Raw genomic sequence first — 23,344 nt, forward strand, 5'->3', positions numbered from 1 at the left:
TCCTTTCTGCCTTTCAAGCTACCACTTCCAGATGAGAATACTGGAAAAGATTGGATTATCAGAGTAATAAGAAAATAATGGCAGGAATGTGCAGTTTGCAAGTGTTGTATGGTCACTTAGGGAACCACAGCCTGTGGCATAATTTAGACCACATCCAAAGGCTGCAATGATCATTTCCTCAGTTCCAGAGGTTGATCAAAACACCATTCTGAAAATGAATGATTTATAGTTGGCTCCTCGTTAGCCCTCTACCTCTCTGCTTGCAAGTAAAAGAAAGAAAAGGAAGAAATCCAGCCAAAAAAACATGTCCCAGTTGGGTAATACACTTACAGATTGGAAAGCTGTGATTTTTTTCAAAGAAATAATGGGCTAAGAATTTTGTTAGGGAATATGACATTAGGGAGTAATTGTAGCAAAATATTAATCATATTATTTTTCCAGTAAAAATGTATTATAATGGGATTAAACACAGATCAGAAATGGGTTAAAGAGTTAAAATATTATACTTTCTGTGGGATTTTTTTCCATTAAAGGTAGAAAGAACTGCAGATGGAGAAGTGTGTGCTTACAAGTATTATACATCACATTCCTTATGTAATTATATATTCTGTGCATATAAGGAATTATTTAGCAGCACATATGTTAACATATGACTTTTAAAAATGCCAGCTATGAAGCTAATAACAAATAACACCATTTAAAAAACAGCCCCAAGGAGCAGAATATACTTGGTATAGCAAAACTATCAAGTGAAGAATATGCTGCTCCTTAACATTAAATGTTTATTTCTAATTTGAAGCAGGAGGTGTCATACCAGAGAATTAATCTCTAGTGATAGAAACCTTTATGAGTCTATGCCCGCTTTTGCCAGCAGGTGCATCCAGCTTGCTCCTAAAAGACAGAGCTGTAATCACCATGGGGCACATTATCTCATGGTAAATGTAATTCTTACCAGTGCCTTGGAGAGCCTTGTCCATTTGTGTGTGTTCATCTCGTGCAGAGCTGCTACAGATGAGAGCCCTGGAGGAAAGCAGGATTGTGCTGGGGAGGGCACAGGCTCATCTGCATGAGGAGCAGAGACCTGTGTTGTTGAAGAGAATCTCTTGTCCTTGATAAAGCTGAAAGATCATTTCCTCAACTCAGCATCTTTCCTCACTGTGGATTTGCAGAAGAGTGTGAAATATATATATATATATATATATATATATATATAAAATCTATGTGAATATGTGTGGTATTTTCTGAGACCCCCATTGTCGGAAGGAAAGATTAATCTGACTCCATGTTCTTAGAAATCTAATTTATTATTTTACAATCTATATTATATAAAAGAATGCTTTACTAAAACTATACTAAAGAATAGAGAAAGGATACAGACAGAAGGCTAAAAGATAATAATGAAAAACTCATGACTCTCAGAATCCCAACACAGCCTGCCTGTGATTGGTCATTATGTCAAAACAATTCACATGTTGGATAAACAATCTCCAACCACATTCCAAAGCAGCAAAACACAGGAGAAGCAAATGAGATAATATTGTTTTCCTTTTTCTCTGAGGCTTCTCAGCTTCCCAGGACAAAATCCTGGGCAAAGAGATTTTTCAGAAAATATGATGGTGACAAATATGGTTTGTTTTTTTTTTTTTCTAGTGAAAGTTGTTGGAAATTCTAGAATAAGATTAAAACACATGTATTATGTGTTCATCACACAAACATGAAATGAAAAAAACCAAAAAGGCAGTAAATTTTAAACTTGTTCAACCACTTGGAAAAAGGAGTTTTAAAACCTTAACTGCCAGTAACATGGAACAGGTTGTCCAGAGAAGCTGTGGCTGCCACATCCCTGGAAGTGTTCAGGTGTTGGATGGGGCTTGGAGCACCCTGGTCTGGTTTAAGGTGTCCCTGCCCATGGCAGTGGGGTGGAACTGGATTATCTTTGAGGTTCCCTCCAATCTAGGCTATTCTATGGTTCTGTGATCCTATTATTTCACTTAACACGTTAAAATATCATGTTTCTGCTCTGCCTGTTTAAATAGTTTCATGGTTGAGTCTGAAATGAGCCATTTCAGTTGCAATTGTTGATTAGTAAAATCTATTTTCATGTCAATAAATACAAGAGGATTCTGTTTCTAACTTTGGACTACGTACAGGAAATCAGGAGGGGTCTGGCCTAGCAACTGCTGAGTGTGCACCAGAATTATCAAAGGAGCACCAAACCCAGCTGAACCTCAGATGGTCTCTGGGCACTTTCAGAGATGATAGCTTTATTAATTTAACAAAAAAATAGGTAGTAAATGTGATGGCAGAATATAAGCAAATGGCAGATACATGAGAAATACATGACAGACAGAAAATAAATGGTAAAATAAGGCAAAATGCAATTCTAGGAGAAGTCAAATCTTTTGGTATAGAAAGAACCACAACTCACTCTGGATTTCAGCTACCAAACACCTGGATTTTATTAGGCTGTGTGATCAACAATACATCATTTCACACTTATAGCCAGTGAAGTAATGGAGTCTGTGTAATGAACCAAACATAAAGTAAAGTTCTGTGTCTCAGCAAGACAAAGGGAAAGAGCAACCAGAAGAGATGAAGTCAGAAACAGAGTTTGGAGCAGATAATTATGGTTAACAGAGAAGCAGTTACATGAAACAACAGGAGTGAACTCCTGGAATGGCATCTGTGGCTATTCAGGAAGAAACATCCAGGGAAACAGAAGACAGGCCTGGGAGGTTTGTTTGTAACACCTTGCTCATGGCTGTAGTTCACAGAACCACAGACTGGGTTGGGTTGGATGAGACCTTAAAGCTTTTCATGTTGCTCATGATGTCACTGGCCACATTTAATTCCATCAAGGCTTTATCTTCCTGCCCCGGTCCCTGGCTGTCCAGGTAATTTCTCTGTGCTCCTCCCCTCTCACTGCCATGAAGAGAAAGGTGAATCAATGGGGTGTAAGATGTAGATAATTACAATTGGACTGGGTAACTGTGGCATTTACTGAAAGAAGATGGAGAATAAACACACTGTGTTAGCACAATTGTAAAAAAGGTAACAATATCATCTCTAAGGCAGGCACTGGGATGGGAAAAGTTAAACGTTTCCACATGAACAGAACAATTTCCACAGTCAGGCTTTTCTTACAGAACTTATCATTTTATAATTTTTTAATTAGGCTGGTTTAATTTATTCATGATTGTTATTAAATTTACAATACTTTTCAGTTCTTAAATAATTCCTGTATTTTATCCTGAGGCAAAATCTCTTTAGCCTCTGGCACTTAAACTCAAAGCCTTCTCACTCATCTGCAATAACTCCACTATCTGACTTGAAACAAAAGAATAAGAATATGGAGCCACACAGGGCAGATATCCAGCACTGTTATAATTTAATACTTCAGCCATTCATCTTGGGAATAGTTTGTGCCATTCATCAGTGTGGAAGCTTTGCTTCATGTTGTCACTGGGGCATCTCTGTGTTATCCAGTGATATCCAGCTCAGTCATGTTCGGGGACCAGCTCCTTTTTCTCCTGCCCATTGATACAGGCTCTTTTACAGGGCAGTTCAAGCAAAAATCTGCTGTTTGTGCTTTGAAGCATGCACCTAAAAAGCCTCTCTTTGTTCTGTGATCAGAGCATCAGAGCAGGGGCCTTAAAGGTTGTAACAAGTCATTCAGTAGCAGAGACCACAAATGGGGAAATGGGGTGACTAACATTTTTCACCTCTCTTTTCTTTTTTTTTTTTTTTTTGGCTTTCTACAGTAGTATTAGTCTAAATAAATCCATGGATTAAGACTCAAGAATTAGCTACATGAATAAAACACAACATTTGCAGCTCATTTCTATTCTTCTTTCTCCTCAGGAAAAATTGTGGATTGATGAGTGCTTTGATTTCTAAGGTTCTGTTTGAAGGAATTGCTTACCATTTTTTATTTTCTTTTCTCTTACAAAATATTTAGTCTGCTGTGTTGGTGAAATCAGTGCAAGGCATTAACTTGATATAAAACACAAGATGACAATGAATTTGATGACTCTTAGATTGCAGACAAATCTTTGTCTCCTTATTATATTAAGGTATTTCATGTGAGAGAAAAAATGTTTTCGTTGTAAGAGCAAAGTTAAAAATCCCAAATCTTCTTCCAGAGCTTTAGGTGTTCACTTTGGTTTTGCAGATGTAGCTCACCCATGCTGAAATAATACTCCTTGATTCTTCATAGGAAACCCCTGAAGGAGCAAAAAAGAACATTTTTTCATTATGAGGATTTAAATATGGGGGAAGAACAGCTGCAGCTTGTAGCTGTTCAAAGTGTTAATGGCAGCGTAGTCCATTCACTACAATGCCCACATCACATTTGACTTTTGCCCTCAACTGTTTTCTGCTGAAGCTGAGTTTTAGTTCTTTTTCCAATCAAATACGAGTAATAATGTGAGATCTGTGCTCCAGTCTGCCAAACTGAGGATTCAAGACCTTTTAGGACAGTAATGTAATTTTTTGTCAGTACAGCAGAGCTCCCGAGTGCTCTTCCTGAGAACTGCACTCAGCTTTCATTTCATAAAAAGCTGGTTGGCTCAGTGCAAAAGAAATTGCAGTCCCAAAATAAAATATATTTTGTGTCAGGGGACTTAGCAGTGGACATTTATGCTACCTTACTGTGATAAGACAGGCAATGACTTTTCAGGAAAACAAACAAGAGGAAGAATTGTTAGGCATATTTCTATTAATTATTCTGCTTTATCTGGCTTCTGGCTTTGTCCTTCTTTATCCTTCTGTCCTTCTGCAAAACTTTCTTTTTCCGATACCATTTTCACTCACATTTAATTTGTACAAAGATTTTTTATCTTTAAGGACAGACTCAAAAAAGTAGAAGTAAATTTTCTCTTTTAGGAGGAAATGTTGCTTCATTTCTCAGAAAAAGTACCCTGAATTCCTGAAAATGTTCTTTCTGCAAAATATCTTATCTTCCTGATTAAGGAAGGAATATTCTGTTCTTTGTCTTTCTCAGGTACTGTTTCATTTCATGTTCTCCATGAAAGGAAAAGCATTTTACTACACCTTTGTTTTATTTACTTATTTGGAAATGTCAAATTATTTATGCTTATTATCCTGCACCTTGGAACAATTAGGTTCCTTTGTATAAAAATGGATTTCATCTATAACCCCAAAATTCAGGATCAGGTGAGAGCTCATGTCTGTAAAATCTCCTGTCAGATTTCAGCTCTAAGACACCCTTCCAGACAAAACTAACTCATTCAGTTGTTGGGGTTTTTTTAACATAAGCACAAGTCAGTTATCATTTAGAGACTGGGTTATGAGTCCAGGAACTGAAGACATTTGTTCCAGCCTGTCTTCAGTTGCAGAGCTTTCAGATTTCCAGCTTCCTCTCTCCGGAGAAACACTCTTGTGAAAAGACTTGTGCTACTTTCACCATTCACTTCATCCAGAATTATCTGGAAGAAACTTTCCTCTCTTGGGAAATTACACAAAAAAAAAAAAAACAACAAACCATAAGATTTTAAAATTTTAATAAATTATAATGCCATTTTATAATGTGAAACATTATTTCCAAGCTGTCCTACTGATGACTCAATGAGCTTCATGAGTGTCAGGGAGTTTATCCTCACACGATCCTTGTGATGTAAAACAATCAAAACTCATTTTTCCAGTGGAATGGTGCACAGAATCACGAAATCATGGAATCCTTAGGGTTGGAAAAGACCTACAAGATCATCAGGACCCACGAGATCATCAGGCCCTATGAGATGCTCAGGACCTATGAAATCATCAGTGTCGGAACCCAGGAAATTCCTCTGGCTGCCCTGGAGGACTGGAGCCCCTGCCCAGGGGGCTCAGAGACCTTGGCACAGAGCCCAAGACCCCTGTGCCTTTGATTTAGCCCTTGGAAAAAACTGTTACCAACCTTATATGAATAATTACAAGCCATGACAGTTTAAGTAGAATGATAGTGAATTTATCACGGGGTGAAAAATAGATTTTTTGGGGCTTTTAGAATGGGGGTTCAGGGGGCAAGATGGAGGAATCTGGGCATGTACAGCCTTTCTCTTTCTTCTCCTTAGCCTCCATCTTCTGCTGTGATGGTGGCACTTTTGGATTGGTTTAGAGTAGAAGCTCACTGTCTAACATAGGTGATAGGGATTGGGCAGTAATTGTAAACATTGTACATGTAATTTTTAGTATAAAAAGACAACACCACCCCAGGGCAGGCAGAGTGCCTCTGACTGTCTTGCTGAGTGGACCTCAGCTGGCCAAGAGAAAGAATTTTACAGATAAGGAACAATGAACAACCTTGAGACCGAGAACTGAAGAGCTCTGACTCCTTCTTTGACTGCCGGGCTGGGAAAAGAGACTTTCTAACACATCTTGGGGTCACTGTGATCAGCAAGAGATCCCGAGACATCAGGACCTACAAGGTCATCCAGGTCATCCTCTGAGTGATCACCACCATGTCAGGTAAACCACGGCACAGCCAGCACCACTGGGACAGACCAAATGTTCCACTGGACACCATGAACAAAGTGAGCTTGGGAATCTCCAGGTCTTTTTAGTTGTTCATGTCACTGTTTACTTGTGGAGCCTGACCCTTTAAGTGTTCCTGGAAACAATATTCTCAACACTCAGGCAGGACCAAGAGACCAGAGGAGGCAAGATGTGGTCTGGTTACAGGGAGGGCAGCCTGGGTTAAATGCCTGGTCTGCTCGCTTTGATTCAGTTCTTTTAAATGGGCAATGGGAAGCAGTGTGGTAACTGCAAAGTCAGTTTTTATTTGTTTTCCAAGGACTCTCCATGAGCTACTTGTCAACTGGAGTTTTCTCTCTTTTTCTTTCTTTGCTTTTTCTTTCTTTACTTTTTCCTTTCCTTTTTCCTTTCCTCTTTCCTTTCCTTTCCTTTCCTTTCCTTTCCTTTCCTTTCCTTTCCTTTCCTTTCCTTTCCTTTCCTTTCCTTTCCTTTCCTTTTCTCCCCTTCCCCTTCCCTTTAACTTTATTTTACTTTATTTATTTTTATTTTGTTTCTAATTTCTTTTTGTTTTATTGTGGTTTTTTTTTCCCCTCTTCTTTTCCTTCTACTTCTCTTTTCTTCTCATCCCTCTTCTTTCCCTTTTCTTATTTGCAAAACTACTTTTTAGGAAGCAGAGAGATAAAATCCCACCAGAAGAAAAGAAGTGATTTCCTGGGGGCAATGTCACTGCTAATATGACACGTCCAAAAGCAGATGTTGGTTGCTTCAGGCTGCCCTATGATATTTTTTTTAAATCTTTGACAGTGCACCATGGGGACTGGGAGAACTGTATTCATAGGGATCTGAAGTTGGTAACAATATTGCAAAATTCATGCTGTCCTGAATAAACTGCTCAGTAATAGCCTTACCCTCTGCACAAGGCTTTCAACAGGGCTCCAGCTGAACGAGACATGTAATTCAGAGCAGATGAAGCATAAAAACCCATAAATATTGTACAATGGCTCCAAAAGGATCATGCATGACTGCATACATCCTAATTGTCCTTGGTTTGTGTGTAGGTTCAGCAGTGCAAACAGCAGCGCCGTGCCATGAGCGCTACCAACATGGATTTCTAAACTAACCTCAGGAAACAGTGTGGGAAAACAATGCTTGATTATTAGTGCATGATTTTGACCCAGAAAAAGCTTCCCAAGTGCTCATCTGGCAGCACAGCAGGCTCATTGTCTGTAATAAAGGAACTATTTCTGAAGGAAAACACAACAAAATATAAACAGGAGAGAAAACCTTTGGAAACCCAGGGCACACAGGGAATATTTCTCTGTCTGCTCTGGGGTGCCCTGACCCCCAGGGCAGCACTGACTCTGACCCTCATTCATGGAAAAAGTTTCCTAAACTCCAAAACAGACTGGAATCCACAAAAGTGTGAAATAGATTCTAGAGAGCAGTGTAGGTGTATCCCTTGGGGAGAAATTGAGGTTTTGGGATTTTTAGTGTGTTGTGGATGGAAGCAAGATGGAGGGCACAGGGTGTCATCCTGGGTTTCTTCCTCATGCTTCTTCTTCCTTCTTCTTCATGGGTTTGGGTGGCATTTTGTAATTGGGCAGAAAAGTCTGCACTGTGGGCTCTGTGGGATCAGTTATTGGGTGAAAGGGGAAATAATCTAGGTGTCCTTTTTTAATTGGATAGTTTAGTCTTAAAAGACCGTGGAAGAAGAGATTGTTGGCCATTTTGTGCCTTCTAATGAAAAGCTGCAGAACTGAGACTGTTTTACTGATAAGAAATAACAAACACCTGAGTCCAAACATGAACTACTGTCTCAAGTGCCTTCAGTCCAGACCCAGAGAAACCCACAACTGGTACCCCCACAAAAACCCAAAAAATCCAATAAGGTGTGTAAGAGCTGGATGTTGCACACATGCAATGCACAGGGGGCTGTGCTGCAGGGAGGGTTGCCGTGGAGACTGAAGGATGATAGCAAAAATGCAATAAGATCTGAGAGTGAGGTGCTGGGAGCATCCCAAACCAACCCTCAGCTCCTACAAAAGCAGGGGCAAGTTGAGATCTGTCCCTGTTTCTTGCTAAAGCAGGCTGGCACTGGGCAAGATGAGACTGGGACAGGCAGCAAGAGTGGCACAGGAGCCACCAGGAGGTGTCACCTTCACAGGAGCTGCTCCCCAAGGAGCAACCATCCCATGAAGAAAAGGATTTCATTACTGCTCACCAAGACTGCTGCCAGTGCACAGCTTTCCTTTCTCAGAATGACGAGTAAATGACTTGGCCTTTTAAATAAAATATCTTACCTCAGCATGTCCAGCTGGTGAATCATGAGTCCTGTGTCCTACTCCCACCTCTGATAAAACCTTCCCTTTCTACAACAGGGAATATTAAAAGAGTTGCTGCTTCCTTTCTTGCAACTAGTAGCACAGCTGGAGCAGGGAGTGCTCAGGATGAGCCTTGTTATTCTGTGCAGCAGAGCACAGAGGTGGCAGCCCCATCCCCTGTTCCCATCCCCTGTCCCCATCCCCTGTTCCCATCCCCTGTTCCCATCCCCTGTTCCCATGCCCTGTTCCCATCCCCTGTCCCCATCCCCTGTTCCCATCCCCTGTCCCCATCCCCTGTTCCCATCCCCTGTTCCCATGCCCTGTCCCCACACTGAACACAGTGGTGGGGCACAGTGAGGGGCACTCACAGGCTGTCACAGTGGGTTTAAAGCTCCACCTCAAAACACAGGACTGAAATCCTGTCCCCAGAATCAATCCTATGAGAGTCCTTCAAAGAGCACAGTGAGGCCACAGTTCTCACATTAAATGTTAACTCCAGCAGAGGAGATGCTGCTTGCATGGTCAGCTGAGGCTTTGGGGACCGAGGCTGCTCAACCCCAAGTGTTCTGTTCTGATGGCTTTTCATGTTCACCATGACCCAGCCAGCCTGAGCCCACACAGAATCCCACTGACCAAACGGTGCCAGGGGTAGGATTCAGGTGGATGTGAGGATCTCTCATTCCTAAATCAAATCACTCTTCTCTTCCTTGCCCCAAATGGTGACACCAAGCTAAAACCTGGCTAATAAAAAGCCAGACTAGTTACATTCATGCGTATTTTTTCTTTGCATCCTTTTGACCTTTAAATAATTGCTCCTTTTTCCTTTTTCTGTTTCTTTCTTTTTTTTTTTTTGCTTTTGACTGCACTTCTCATTTATCCTGCTGCTGAGTTTTCTAGCAAGGGAAACTAATTGGCTTCCTACATACTTGACTCTGGGAATGAAATTATGTGTTTATAGTCCAATAGGGTAGGATCTAGAACCCTGCAGATAAACAGGCAGTGAACCAGTTTATCAGTGTAGATACCATAATAGGTGTTAAGTGCTGGTAAAATTATATAATCAGGAATTGCTTGATTTAAAAAAAAACCTAAAAAAAACCCCCAAAGAAACAAAATCAGAACAAAATCAGAAAATTGCAGATCCCAAAGCACTTTCAAAGCCTACAGTCCTGGAGAAATTCTTCCTGTACAAGAAGCTGAATTTTCTTTCGTGTGCACAGCACATTGTTCAGTATGGAAACAGTATTGAAATAATTACCTGTTATTAAAGGAAAATTATTGGGGCCACTTTTGGTCCAAAATTACAATGTGTAGTTGATTAATGGGGCATGCCCATGAGGGGAAATAAAATTTATAAATGAAACCCTGAAAGCTGCTAAAAAATTCTTAAAATGCCTAAGAATTATTTTTCTCTGAGCAGTTGTGATGGATGTATGAGACCATTTATCATAGCCAAGAAGTTTATGGGTTTTAATCAGGTAAGAAAGTTAAACAGTAGAGAAAACTTCTACATAACTTCTAAATCATTGAAATTATTTCTTGTTATACCTATGGAAAAGCAACTCCTTCCACATATTACTGAGTTCTGCTCTCCTTTTAGTCATTGGTTTCTCAACACCTCTCTGAGTAATAGAATATTATTTCTTGCAAATCATCCTATCATGCACACATAAATAAAAGATAGTAATCACCTGCTCCCTGTAAATAGTTCTGCTTATCAAGTACTGGCAATTTTTTAACTTGTTTTTAATTTTAAAAATGTCCATTTGGAAAAAGCATATCAGTAACATGCAGTACCAAACTCTTCTGAGGTTACATATGCAGGTATTTCTTGTGCCAAAATGAAGGTGATATAATCAATCGAAATCCTTTTTGCTACCCTGTGCTTCCATGCAGTCTTTAACTCTGTGTAATTTTTTTTTCCTCACCATAGGAATTCAATGCTTTTCAATCAGCATTTTAGATGGTTATAGAGGAAACGTGAGCAAGAGACCTGAAGCTCTCACTCAGAAGTCTGGGTTCTGTAAATCTTTTTGAATTCAAGGTTTGCCAGATGAAATGCAGAAGGAGACCTTAATGTTCTCTATATTCATGATATAAATTGATAATCCATAAATTTCATTAATTGCTGTAGTTTACCTATTGAATTAGCAGATCTAGGGGAGTTGCTTTAGCAGAACACAAACCCTAACAATTACCAAGGTGTTGCTCCAGTGTTTCCTCAATATTCCACTTCTTCCAAGTGCATCACAGAATGACTGCTTCAGGAAAGTCCATATTTTGTTAACATGGTGGATTAAGCCTGTTTGTACCCCCGCTAAATGAAATACAACATAATACAGTTTCTTTATAAGCTAATTTTCCTGGTTCATGCTGTGTTTTGGGGCTTAGATGGTCTTCTTTTTGACCCCACACCACCTATCCATTACAAAATCACTTGTCATACACACAATCTGTGAAAAATTGAGAACTTTGAATCTTAAATCCTTCAAAACTAGCTAGACTCGGAAACGCGACAGTGCCTTGTGAAGAAGCACATATTTTTAAATAAGGGAAAAACTAAGGATTTAAAAAATTCACACGTTTTATATTCATCAGGTTGTCATTCCTATGTCAGACTTTGGCAAATTTTGCTGGAATCTGCCTACTATATCATCAGTGAGAAGTAAAAATAAATACACATCAAGTGTGGCTGCTTCTTCACCTTGATACTAATCAACCACCCCACCTGCCTGGGATCTCAATCCTTGCAGGCATCACTATTCAAGGTGTGAATAGTTGAAAGTTGGTTTTTGGCACCTTGCTTTGATTGCAATCCTTCCCTCCACAATGTGTGGTTTGATCCTTTGCATACCCAAAGAAGCTTTTAGGAAGTGCCAGGCTTTAAAAAAATCATTTACCCTGTTCCTGTTAGACTTGTGATTTCTACAAGATATCAGCCTTCAACTTTGCACTCCTATTGATCAGCTGCTTTTCCTATCAACACTTCTACCCTTCACATCCACTGCTGAAAAAGTCACTCTAAACATTTGTGAAGAACTTCTATTATCAGTTTCAAATAGTTTTTTAAAACCTGCCTTGTCTCAGATTACCTATTCCTCCAGTTTTTGCAGCTACATGGAAAGCTTTTTTTTTTTAAACACAGCTTTCTCAGTGTCTTTTTAAATTTGTTCTTACTGCTGGGATAACTCACCATACACAGCTTGTTGACCTAAAGACCACAAACACCACCCTTTTTCTCCTTTGCACCACTCTTTCCTATGCACTGATCTTTAATTAGAGCTCTTAAGGCGACAATCAAGGCTCGAATGATGCAATTAAGATTAATATTCATAACAATTTTGGTACAGTGAGCCTCCAACAAAAACTACCAATTGTTTTGGAGGAACACATGCAAGCTTAGATATTTAAATCCCAGCTGCCTCAGTCCTGTGACTTTAAATATTTAAATCTCAGCTCCCTCAAGGAATGAAATAACTATCCCAAGGAATAATGCATTGGATGATGAGTAGACCAAGTCACTTGCTGGACATACTTTTATTCCTTTCTGTGATTTATGACACAGCAGCACCAGTCCTTACAGCTCCATGGCTGTTTGAATATAAAGCCTGGGTTTCAATAAAAATCCTGGCACCTATCCTCTGGAGGGGCTGGCAAGGAGAAAGCCTTGCTCCAAAGCACACTGTGCTCTTGAGTTTCAGCCCAGCAATCTCTGCTTGAAGGGTTGCACTGCTCAGAATCATCACGGGAACCTGTGATGTGGTCAGCAGGGTATGACAAAAAAGGCAACTGGGAGAAGAAAAGCAGAAATGCACTAAAGCAAGCCGAGAATTGTCATAAAAAAGCACCCAGGCAGTGAGGGGAACTGTCATGGAGCTCCTTAGTGATGCTGGGGGAACATATCTCAGAAAGGTCTGGGTTATTTGCTTGAGACAATAAATAAAGAAATAGATATTCAAGTAAAAGCACTGAGGAAGCTTTCTAAAGTTGTGTGGATCAAAAAGCATTGCAAAACCAGACTCACATTCAGATCTGTGGGATGTGTTTGCCAAGTAACAAAAGATTGCAGTTCCTTTCATGTGAGGGAAAATATGTGTATCCTTCTGCAAGGTAAACAAACCCAAAGCAGCTGCAGATTCCAGGAAGCTGAAGCCAGACCAGACACAACTGCTGGCTGGTCACTCAGGATTCCTGCAAATACCTTCAGCAATCTCCTTTTTACCTGCCTGCCAGGTATTATTGCCAGAGCATTTATGTAGTTATTCAGTTTATTCAACTATTCTGTTGGAAATAGGAAGTTTTATATTTTTTTTTCTTTTTGAGGTAGAGAAAATTCCTTCCTTCTGGAGGAAAAATGTGGGAGGGACACATAAAGCTCTTAAGACATCAAAAAGTTTAAAAAGTGCCTGTTCAATACAGACAAAAACACAATGTACTCACTTTGTTAAGTTTATCCAGAGCTGCTTCAGGGCACTTCCAGCCTGGCTGCTTCAATTAAAAAACTCACCATAAAATAGACAAAATCATATTTCTCCTATACCTTACATTGCCTACATCCTCCATGAAGGTCAAGTGGGACAAGGCATTGATATGGAAATTACAGGAATAATTCTAGGAGTTCACCCAGGAGATCTTGGAGCTACAAAGCCCCCTGCAGAACAAAGCAAACTATCCCACTCTGTACTCTCCCACCTTTATGGATGTGCACAACTGGAATGCACATCTCATAAATGACTGTCCTGCAGAGAAACACTGTGTGTGCATACACTGCAAGAAGTGAAGCTGCTCTGTCACAAGGTTGGGCATTAACATTTCCTCATGAAAAGGCTGGTCAAACATTGGAATGGACTGCTCAAGGGAGTGGTGAAGTCACCATCCCTGGAAATATTCAAAAAACACATAAATGTGGTGCTTAGGGACATGGCTTAGTGGCGGCCTGGCAGTCCTGGGTGAGTGGTTGGGCTCAATGATCTCAGAGGCCTTTTCCAACCTAAACAGTTCTGTGATTCTGTAAGAAACACAGATTAGAATATGTATTAATCAGGTAGAGTGAAGAGTGCATTCTTTTGGTGGCTTCTTTAAGGACACAAACCCATCATATTTTACGCATTGAGTAGTTCCACGCATCAAGTGAGATATTTCATGACTGTTTTTCTGTTGGGGAAGAGCTACAGAGAAAATGTGCTGTGAACATAGCTCAGCAGAGAGCAGGAGGGTAAGAGACAAAGTTGGGACCTTTGAGTCCTCTTTGAATCACATAACTTTGGTTGCAACAAAAATTTAAGATGCAGAAAACTCCTAACCACTAGTGCTCTTTGCTGTACAACAGAATAGTGTTGGAACAAATGTCTGGTGACCAAGAAGTTCTGTGGGGCAGTGCTGACTTGTGCTGGAGTGTTTCTGCCACCAGCAGCCTCCAGAGCACACTAAATCAACATTTTCTGCTGGCTGTGGGAAGCTGTACAGTCATGACCACCAGACCTTGCTCCCTTGGTCACTTTATCACTTGCCTCCTCACACTTGGCCTTGCTGTTCCTCTGCCCTTTTCCACCCTCACAACATTGCTGCAGGTTCCTTTTCCAGACTGAGGCAGGGTAGATATTTATTCTGTGTCTAAAGACATCTCTTTGGGGAAAATAATTGCATTACTCAATTTTGTCCACCTCCCCTTTCCTCACAACCCTTTAGCCTCGATGCCAAACACAGAAAAGTTAGAACATCTGTTTTCGTGTTCTTTTCTAAGGCAGACATGGACTTTAAAACAGAATCCTCTTCTTATATTGGATCTATTGCTATACCAGTTATGGAGTGCACAAGTCCTTTACAACCCTAACAAAAATCTCCCAGTGTAGTAAATCAGATTTTCCACCAAAAATTTGTCTAGCCATATTTCCATTTTGTCAATCAAGGTGGCACCTCATGTGCCACAGGAGTGATGGACTCTGACTTGGCTTCAGCTTTGAGGTACACACTGAAATTCCTTTTCCACAAAGACCAGATCATTCCCTGCTGACTGTAGAGTATATCCCTGAATAGGGAAATGGGATTGTTTGCTATCAGAGTATCAATGCAATCCATAATTTTTTTTTTTTTTTTTTTTTTTTTGCTTTTGGTCCTTGAAGTCCATCTACTGCTGTTGTAAAATTTTTACGTGCAGATTTCCTGTAGGTGCCATGAATTAGATGATAATAATAACAACAACATGAAATAAGGATTACTTGAGTTTAGCATTAGAGGAAAGTAAAACTGACTGTGAGCTGCTGTCTTCCCTTTCATGGCATTCCTCTCATTCCATGAGATCAAGTATTTCATCTTTTGAATTATTATCAGCCAAACAGATGGCAAGAGCCCAAGTGTGCCTCACTTACAGGTATTTTCAGAAAGCTTTTCATTAAAGGATAATGGGATAAATTCAATATGCAGCCACATGAAGGTACAGCCAGCCTGTGCCCCTGGAATTATTCCATGTATAAGCTGGGAAAAAACCCACACAGAGCAGAATTTGGTCCATTATCTTTAGGATTAATGCCTGAATGACATAGATCTGTCAGCTTTTCCTGCAAATGTAACTGTATTGCACTTCATTATGGATATTATTAATTAACACTCCATTTGCAGGTGATCTAATCAGTTAATATATGCCTTTGAAAAATGTAATATTGCCCTACTGCAAATGAATGTTTAAGCTGACTTGTAGAAATCTATTTCTGGCCCTTTTCATTCCAATATTCCTATTTCTAACTTCATTGCTTCAACATTTGGCAGGGAACACTTAGACTGTGTCAGGCATCCCGTGATCAGTATCCATGGGCTAAAAATGTTGGGAGAAACCAGTGTGAAAGCTGCAGGGTTTCCTCTAAAAGTACTGGCTCTCTGTTTGAGCTCCCTCTCAAACAGCATATTTGACAAGCAAAAAATTAAATAAATTATCAACAGTTTTGCTAAGATGCATTCCTGTCAGCATGAGTGAGTTCTCACAGATTTTGAATGGACATGTATGAAGATGTAAATCAGGGGAGAAAATGAATGGGAAGTGCAGCAAAATCCATTTAGGAGAAGTTCTTAATTTATGCAGAAATAATAAAGAGTCTCAAATTCATGATTAAACATAAAAATTATGAGAGACCTTTACTCCTCCTCTGCCAGTATTTCCACACTTCTTGCTTTGTGTGAAGCTGTAATTTGTTGATTAAATTAACATTTTCTATAGGCATGTTCATGGAATGAGCAGCAAGGGTTATTACAGTCTTAAAGCAGTTTCCCTGGCATTTTACAAGGCAAGCATAAATCGCATTTCGAATTTCAGAGTTTCCACTTCCCTTGAGGGCCTTCAGTGAGAAATGTGCTAACTTAAGCAAAAGAACATGAAATGCCTGTATTTTTGGAGCACAGTTGGAAGAGTAAAGTAACTATAGGATGAAGGAATATTTGGGAAAAAACCCAGCATGGGTACCTTAGTTGGTGGCCTAGAATTTAGGTCTTTTGCTAAGTTTAGAAACATTGCAATATTTATTGATTTACCAGATTATTATCCTGCTTTCTGTACTGCCTCAGAAAGAAGACTGAACCATGTATATAAAAGGTTAAGGAGTAGAATAAAAAAATAAAAACTATCTGGAGTACAAATTACAAATTTGTCAGCCCAGATATTCTCAAGCAGTTGGAACCAATCAACAGCACACCAGATTATCAGCAATGCATCCCAGTGTCATTCACTATATAAATATTCATATAGAGAAATAAAAGCTGCTCAGTCACAATTGTTTGTTTACAAGAAAAACAGGGACAAAGTATCATCAGTGAAGAGGGACAGTTATAAGTACATGGAGGTTATGTAAATGCTCAGGAAAAGTTTTGTAGTTTAGACAGAGATATGTTAATGGCTTAGCTACTACACATAACACATAACTAGAATATATTTTATACCTCCTTCAGAATCATAGAATGGTTTGGGTTGGAAGGGACCTTAAAGATCATCCATGCCACTCCCTCTCTCCATGGACACCTTCCCAGGGTACTCCAAGCCCTGGCCTTGGGCACTTCCAGGGATCCAGGGGCAGCCTCAGCTTCTCTGGGCACTCTGTGCCTACCCTCACAGAGAAAAATTTTTTCCTAATATCCAACCTAAATCTGAAGCTTGTAAAATTCAGACAAAAGCCCATATTTCAGCAATGACAGTAACTAGAACAGTTTATCTCAACATCCCTTCAAATAATGCCACCAGGACTCAGATTCAGCTCTATCTGAACATCAACCCACAAGCATCATCTTTGCTATCTCTGATCCTTTTCCTTATCATGGTGTAGGTATGGCTACAGCTTCCTCTCCTCAGTCATGTATTTGTTTTCCAGTCAAAACCCAATTCATTATGCTTCTTGAGCACATCTCTGCTCCACAAGGAGCACATCTGAGATCATCTTCAGGAGCCAGGCTTGCCATGCATGCAAACAGATGATTTGTAGCAACAGAGCTGCATTTGGAACAAGGCCCTAATGATTTATCCACGAGGCTAGGTGGGATTGCAAGCTTAAATCTACTGCAACAGCCTCTTTCTTGCCACTCTGGGATAGATAAACAGCAGCATGGAAGGAAAAGAAAGTACTCCCAGACCAAGCCACTCTCATCCCAGAATAGTCAGTCCTGGTTATTACTGCACTTCTAGAGCATGATATCTTCCAGAATGAAATTTATAGTCATTTTGAGTACCTCCTTGCAAAAAGAGAGGAAAATGAGCCTAGTGGGGCAAAGATTTGCCTTGCAAAATCTCATGAATTTTCAAGTCTCCCCTAAAAGCCAGGTTACACTGGCTGCATGATGCCAAAGGGTTGATGAGAGTCAGAATACTTCTGGAAAAAGGAATGAAAGTAAAATACCAAAACTAAGCTGAAAAATGAGAGAAGGCAGAACATGTCCCACACACACATTTATGTCAGTGGCACACATACATATTAAGACTATAATGCCAGTTCCATACCCAGCTGGCTCTGCTGCAGCAGCTCTCTCCTTTCACACTCCTGGCTTGCACCTTACTCTTAGCTGCTCTTCATTTCTTTCAGCTTCACTGGGCCAAATTCCAATTACCTGGAGAGAGAGAAAAAGTGGGATGGCTGAGAACATGGACAGAAATAGTAGTTGAATCTTGATGGACCTACCAACAGCTGCAGCAGCTTAATTTCTATAAAATATTATTACTTTTTCATCTTCAGATAAACAAATGTGACATGCAATGACTGGGGTAGATGAGACAAATGGTAATGGATAAAGATGCCACCTCACTGTATCCCAGTGGATGTAACTGGGGAGCTGCAGTTTGGTCTTTTTCTTTTTACATGTAAAGGATATTTTCTTTATGTCAGTTTTGGTCTTGTCAAAGAGAATGAGTTGTAAATTTAGAAAAAATTGCTTTGCTTGACATTCATTTCTTCATTACCAGAATAGATTTGGAGTACTTAAAAAAAGCTTTCACAGAGTGACTGCTTGAATGAGTGAAGTTAAAAAAAATAGCAACAATAAAAAACCCTAAATACAATCAAGAGAGATTATAAATGTCTCATTAAAATTGATGACAAAAGCTCACTCCCCCTCATCAGCATCCAAACCCTTAATCCCAAAAAGGAATAGGACATTAAAAAGCTTCCTTAGAGTTAACATGCTACCAAATTTTTCCTTCCAAGCCTATGCAACCATAGAGGCCCAACTCCTGCAGAATTATCAGTGTTGATTCACCAGGAATTACAACATGAGAGAAGCAACAAAACTAGCAGGTGAACTTTCCCATAACATTAACCACAAACACTCCTTTGTGTAATAGTATTTTCCACTTTTCATCTTCAGCAGCCATTTCAAACAGTGTAATTTTGCTAAGTGCTGACTAAGAGAACAGGATAACTGTCTGCAAAGGATATTAGGAAAGGAGAGTAAAATTTTAGGTCCTCCAGGGGAGCATTACTAAAAGTAAGGGAATGCAATCAAAACTAGAAAAATCAGTGGCCCCATCCTCTTAACACCCACCAAGCAATATCACACTTCCTATAATGAGTCCCTAATTAATTGCTGTATCTGGTTTTTGATAACACTTGTCAGGTATTTATAGAGCACCGTGCTCTTGCTCATTGCCAGATGAGGCAGCATTAATGGACTGGTTTCTGTAGGAAATGTGAGTCCACACTGTGTGTTTACTGTGCAAGTCATTAGGCTATCTAACAGCTTAATAGGAGCTGACTTTGAAATGTGTAATTTTGTGTATTTAATCTTACAAGTGAAGTGTGAAAACCCCAGAACTGAGGCTGTTGGAAAGTACCTGCAGTGAAAAAGCTCAGTGCAGTTGTTTCAGAAGTCCTTCAATCTGAATATTTTTCTATACACCCTCCAGGCCATTTGCAGGCCACCAGAACTAATCATCCAATTTCCAGTGCATTATTAGACCCTTTTTCCTGAGTGCAACATGGGAAATGGCTGCTGATTACATGGATTTTTCAGGCAGTGGCAAGAGGCTATTTTGTGCCACTGGCTTTCTCAGCCACCCCATAAGGTGACAGATGCTGATGTGGAAATGACCAGGAGGAAATTACTACAGACTTCCTTCAGGTCCCTGGAAATTATGGCACCCAGGAACAGCACCAGATTTACTCTAGGCTGCCACCCAGTTTGAGCCTGGCTTTGAGGGATATGTCTTGGGAAGAGGTCTGCAAAGAGCAGCTGGAAAAATAAGCCACTGGGAGAAGTCTGCGGCTGGGTGACATCTTCTCAGACTCTCCTTTGGTCCAAGGAGCTGAAATAAACACGGGCAGGAGATCTTTCTCCTTTTTAATGGCTTTTAATGCCTTTATTAAAAGCGATCAGCTCGGGTGGGGAGCACCCACGGGTCCGCACTCATGCTGCCGCTGCTCCCAGGAGCGACTTGGAGGAGAAGGAAAAGTGCAGCTTTGTCCACTGGTCTGTGGGCAGAGCTGGGGGTTCCATCCTCATATGAGCATCAGGAGATTCCCAAATTTTCTACTTAAACATTTGGGGTCCTCTGTCTAGCCGACATCCTTAGGTTAAGGTGAGGGGTAAAAAGGGTCTTGGCACGTATTAGATTCTGTTCCTCATGTCTAGCCAACATCCTTAGGTTAGGGTGAGGGGTAAAAAGGGTCTTAGCAGGTACTAGATTCTGTTCCTCATGTCTAGACCTCACTTTGATTCATCAATTTTGTGTTGGCTCATTGTTTTAGGGGTTTTTGGCTAGGTTTGGTGAGGGGTTTTGCCCATTGCATGCTGGATCTGATGTCATTTGCACGCCAACTCCGATGTCCCCTCCTCGTCACCATCTGGGTGCCATCCTCCAAGAAGCAGCAGGGTGGCACTCGACAAAAGGGGGAATTCTTAACCATCAAGGACAGGTAGTTAATGAAAACTACAGGTGATTACAATAACAAACAGTTAGAACTCCACCCTGGCAGCAACTGGCCCAACCTATGAACTCTGCAACCTTTTAAAAAAAATGGGCAGCTGTTCTACTCATAACAGGAGCCACTGAACACAGGTTTTATGCCTCGTGGTCAGCACACTGGATATGTGCAGTAGATTTTGGTGGGTAGTAGTGGGCATCTTCTCACTTCAAAGGGATATTTAAGACCTGATCTGCCCGATGGAGGCAGAGCACGGCTAAGGCAGAAGCCTGAAAGCTGTAGCCAAATAAATCAAGTCTCATCATCTGCCTTTTGACCACAGAACTCACATTAGATATAGAAATTGGATATTAGATACTAGGAAATTCTCTGGATTCTAATGAAACCTCACATCTTTAGGTCCTCTTCAAATTAGCACAATTTTTTACCTGAATGACTGCAACTAAAGAGAGTTAGGTATGCACTTCTCAGCTGCAGAAAACTGAGGACTGCTCTCCTTCTTTTGGGAAGCTCAACTTTCTTTTTTCCAATTGTGCTTCATCTTCCTTATTCCTCCTCACATACATTAGCTCCTACCTAAATCCTTCACACTGCATTTAGAACCAAATAAAGCATTAATATGTTCATCTGTGTGAAATGTTCTCTTAACTATTACCTCGGGCAGTCATTTCGTTGGATCTGATAGGGGAATACATTGACATTGTTAAGGTTAATGACCCAATGATTAACAATACACATTTTGCAGCTCAGTGCTCCCAGCCACTGTTTCAGAGTAATGTGAACAACGACGTGTATTATGCTACAATATATGGAATGGAGTCTCTCTTCCCACATAATAAGTGCTGTAAAAGAAATCAGCCCATGCTGAAATTGGTAGTTTGAAAAGATGGACACAGTTTTATACTTATCAAAAATGTGAGGAATCTCACCAAGCTCATAGATGATATTATATTAATCCTGATTAGCTCATAAAACCAGTCAGCTTATATATAATTTGTGTCCCACCACATTGAGCTAAATCACCCACAATTTTAAAAAAAGATACTTTTTATGCCTATAATGACATCTTACTAAAGCTGTAGTGCTACACTGGATCATGCACAGCACAGAGCTGAGCTGAAGATCCACTTGACTGCACTTCTATGCAGAGCACAGGGTATGAGCTGTGTGCTGAGCACGGGCACACGGCCGTGTTTGGCACAAGGGCAGAGCAAAGGGGAAAAAAACCCCAAAGCTGAGTGAAATAAACACGGGCAGGAGATCTTTCTCCTTTTTAATGCCTTTATTAAAAATTATCAACTCGGGTGGGGAGAACCAACGGGTCCGCACTCACGCTGCTGCTGCTGCTGCTCCTAGGAGCGACTCGGCGGAGGAGAAAGATTGCAGCTTTGTCCACTGGTCTGTGAGCAGAGCTGGGGGTTCCATCCTCATGAGAAAAAAAATTCCTTATTTCATCAGGAAATTCCCTGCTTTTTGGTTCAACATTCGAGGTCCTCTGTCTAGCCGATATCTTTTAGGTTAGGGTGAGGAGTAAAAAGGTCTTGGCAGGTAAGAGATTCTGTTCTTCAGATCTAGACATTGCTTTGATTCATTCATTTTGTGTTGGCTCATTGTTTTAGGGGTTTTTGGCTAGGTTTGGTGAGGGGTTTTGCCCATTGCATGCTGGATCTGATGTCATTTGCATGTTGACTCGATGTCCCTTCACCGTCTGGGTGTCATCCTCCAGGAAGCAGCAGGGTGTCACTTGACAAAAGGGGGAATTCTAAACCATCAACGACAGGTAGCTAATGAAAACTACAGGTGATTACAATAACAAACAGTTAGAACTCCACCCTGGCAGCAACTGGCCTAACCTGTGAACTCTGAAACCTTTTAAAAAATGGGCAGCTTTTTCTCCTCATAACAGTCCCCCCTCTTTTTCTTTGATCGGGCTTAGACTTAAGCTCGTAGCACTGAGTGGGGAGCATGAGTGGGGGATGTCTCAGTGTGTGCACCATGGTGGGTTCACTGGGGTCACACAGGTGAACCATCCTCTGGAAACAGGATCTGTGTTTGAGGGCAACACTGGCAGCTGCAACAAGGTTCCTTCTCCTTGAATACCCAATTCTGTGGATAGCTTTGACTCTCACAACAAATCTCTCAACAGTAATCTCACTCAGTTCCCCTTAAAAAAACAGAATTTCCTCTCTTAGGTGTATCACATTGTTTTGAGAACACTGATATCTACAAATAGCACAACTACAAGAAACATTATTATTACCATCTCAGGAATGCAATCCCCATTTGAGTATTCCAAAATAATTTAAAAACATTAAGTAATTCACTAAGTTGCACAGCACCCTACTTTTATTGTTAGCACTGCATTAGCATTTTCAAGTATTTTACAGGATTCAAATCTGTGCTTGGACTTGCTTGTACTAGATAATTTTCAGGTTAATTTTAGCCATAACATAATGAACTAGGCAAGTAAACAGGACAGTGGCAAGTTCTGCTAAAGAAGGACAGGAACAAGATCATGTTGTTAGTCATACCTGTCATGAAAGCATCTTAACAGATTAGTGAATACATTTATTTTGATTTATTCATTATAAATTAGGAGGTGAGCTGAGACATAACTGAGAACATAGCAGTCGTATTTGCTTTCCAAATTTAGGCACTTGAACGTTCTGTTTTTCTGAAGGCCTGTTCAATAATATGTTCTGTTTAATTAGTGGAAGAGGTAAGTATTCAGTCTCTAAAAGTTTTAACAGTCATTAGGTAATTAAACATAAACTGAAGCAACTTTCTAATTATTTAGTTAAAAACCATGGAACTAGGGCCCAGATTCTCATTTACATTTACATTTTAGCTCACTGCAGGAAAAGATATATGCTATAAATTACACAGCAGATATAAATGGGTTAAAACATATATTATGTTATTTTATTTATTATTATGTGTTCCTTTTGGAATAGATTGCCCAGAGAAGCTGTGGCTGAGCCCTCCCTGGAAGCATCTAAAGTTGGACAGGGCTTGGAGCAACCTGAGGTAGTGGAAGGTGCCCCTGCCCATGGCAGGGGATGTTATTGGATGGTCTTTAAGGTCCCTTCCAACCCAAACCATTCTATGATTCTAAAATATTAGTCCTGAATAATGATTTTAAGGGAAGGAATCCATCTC

General features: G+C 40.3%; 1 long non-coding RNA gene across 1 annotated transcript in view; it reads right to left on the minus strand.

The window, feature by feature from the left end:
• Window positions 1-1,891: 1,891 nt before the first annotated feature.
• Window positions 1,892-23,344, minus strand: part of LOC139599767 (uncharacterized) — a 42,545-nt gene continuing 21,092 nt past the window's right edge. Inside the window, exons 2-3 of the long non-coding RNA XR_011682299.1 lie at window positions 17,770-17,876; window positions 1,892-4,223 (exon numbers count right to left, since the gene is read on the minus strand). This is a non-coding gene — a long non-coding RNA (uncharacterized lncRNA). The remainder of the gene's footprint in view (window positions 4,224-17,769; window positions 17,877-23,344) is intronic.

The sequence above is a fragment of the Agelaius tricolor genome, unplaced genomic scaffold, assembly GCF_023055355.1.
Source record: "Agelaius tricolor isolate 1412-34295 unplaced genomic scaffold, bAgeTri1.0.p SCAF_24, whole genome shotgun sequence".
In the NCBI taxonomy this organism is placed as follows: Eukaryota; Metazoa; Chordata; class Aves; order Passeriformes; family Icteridae; genus Agelaius; species Agelaius tricolor.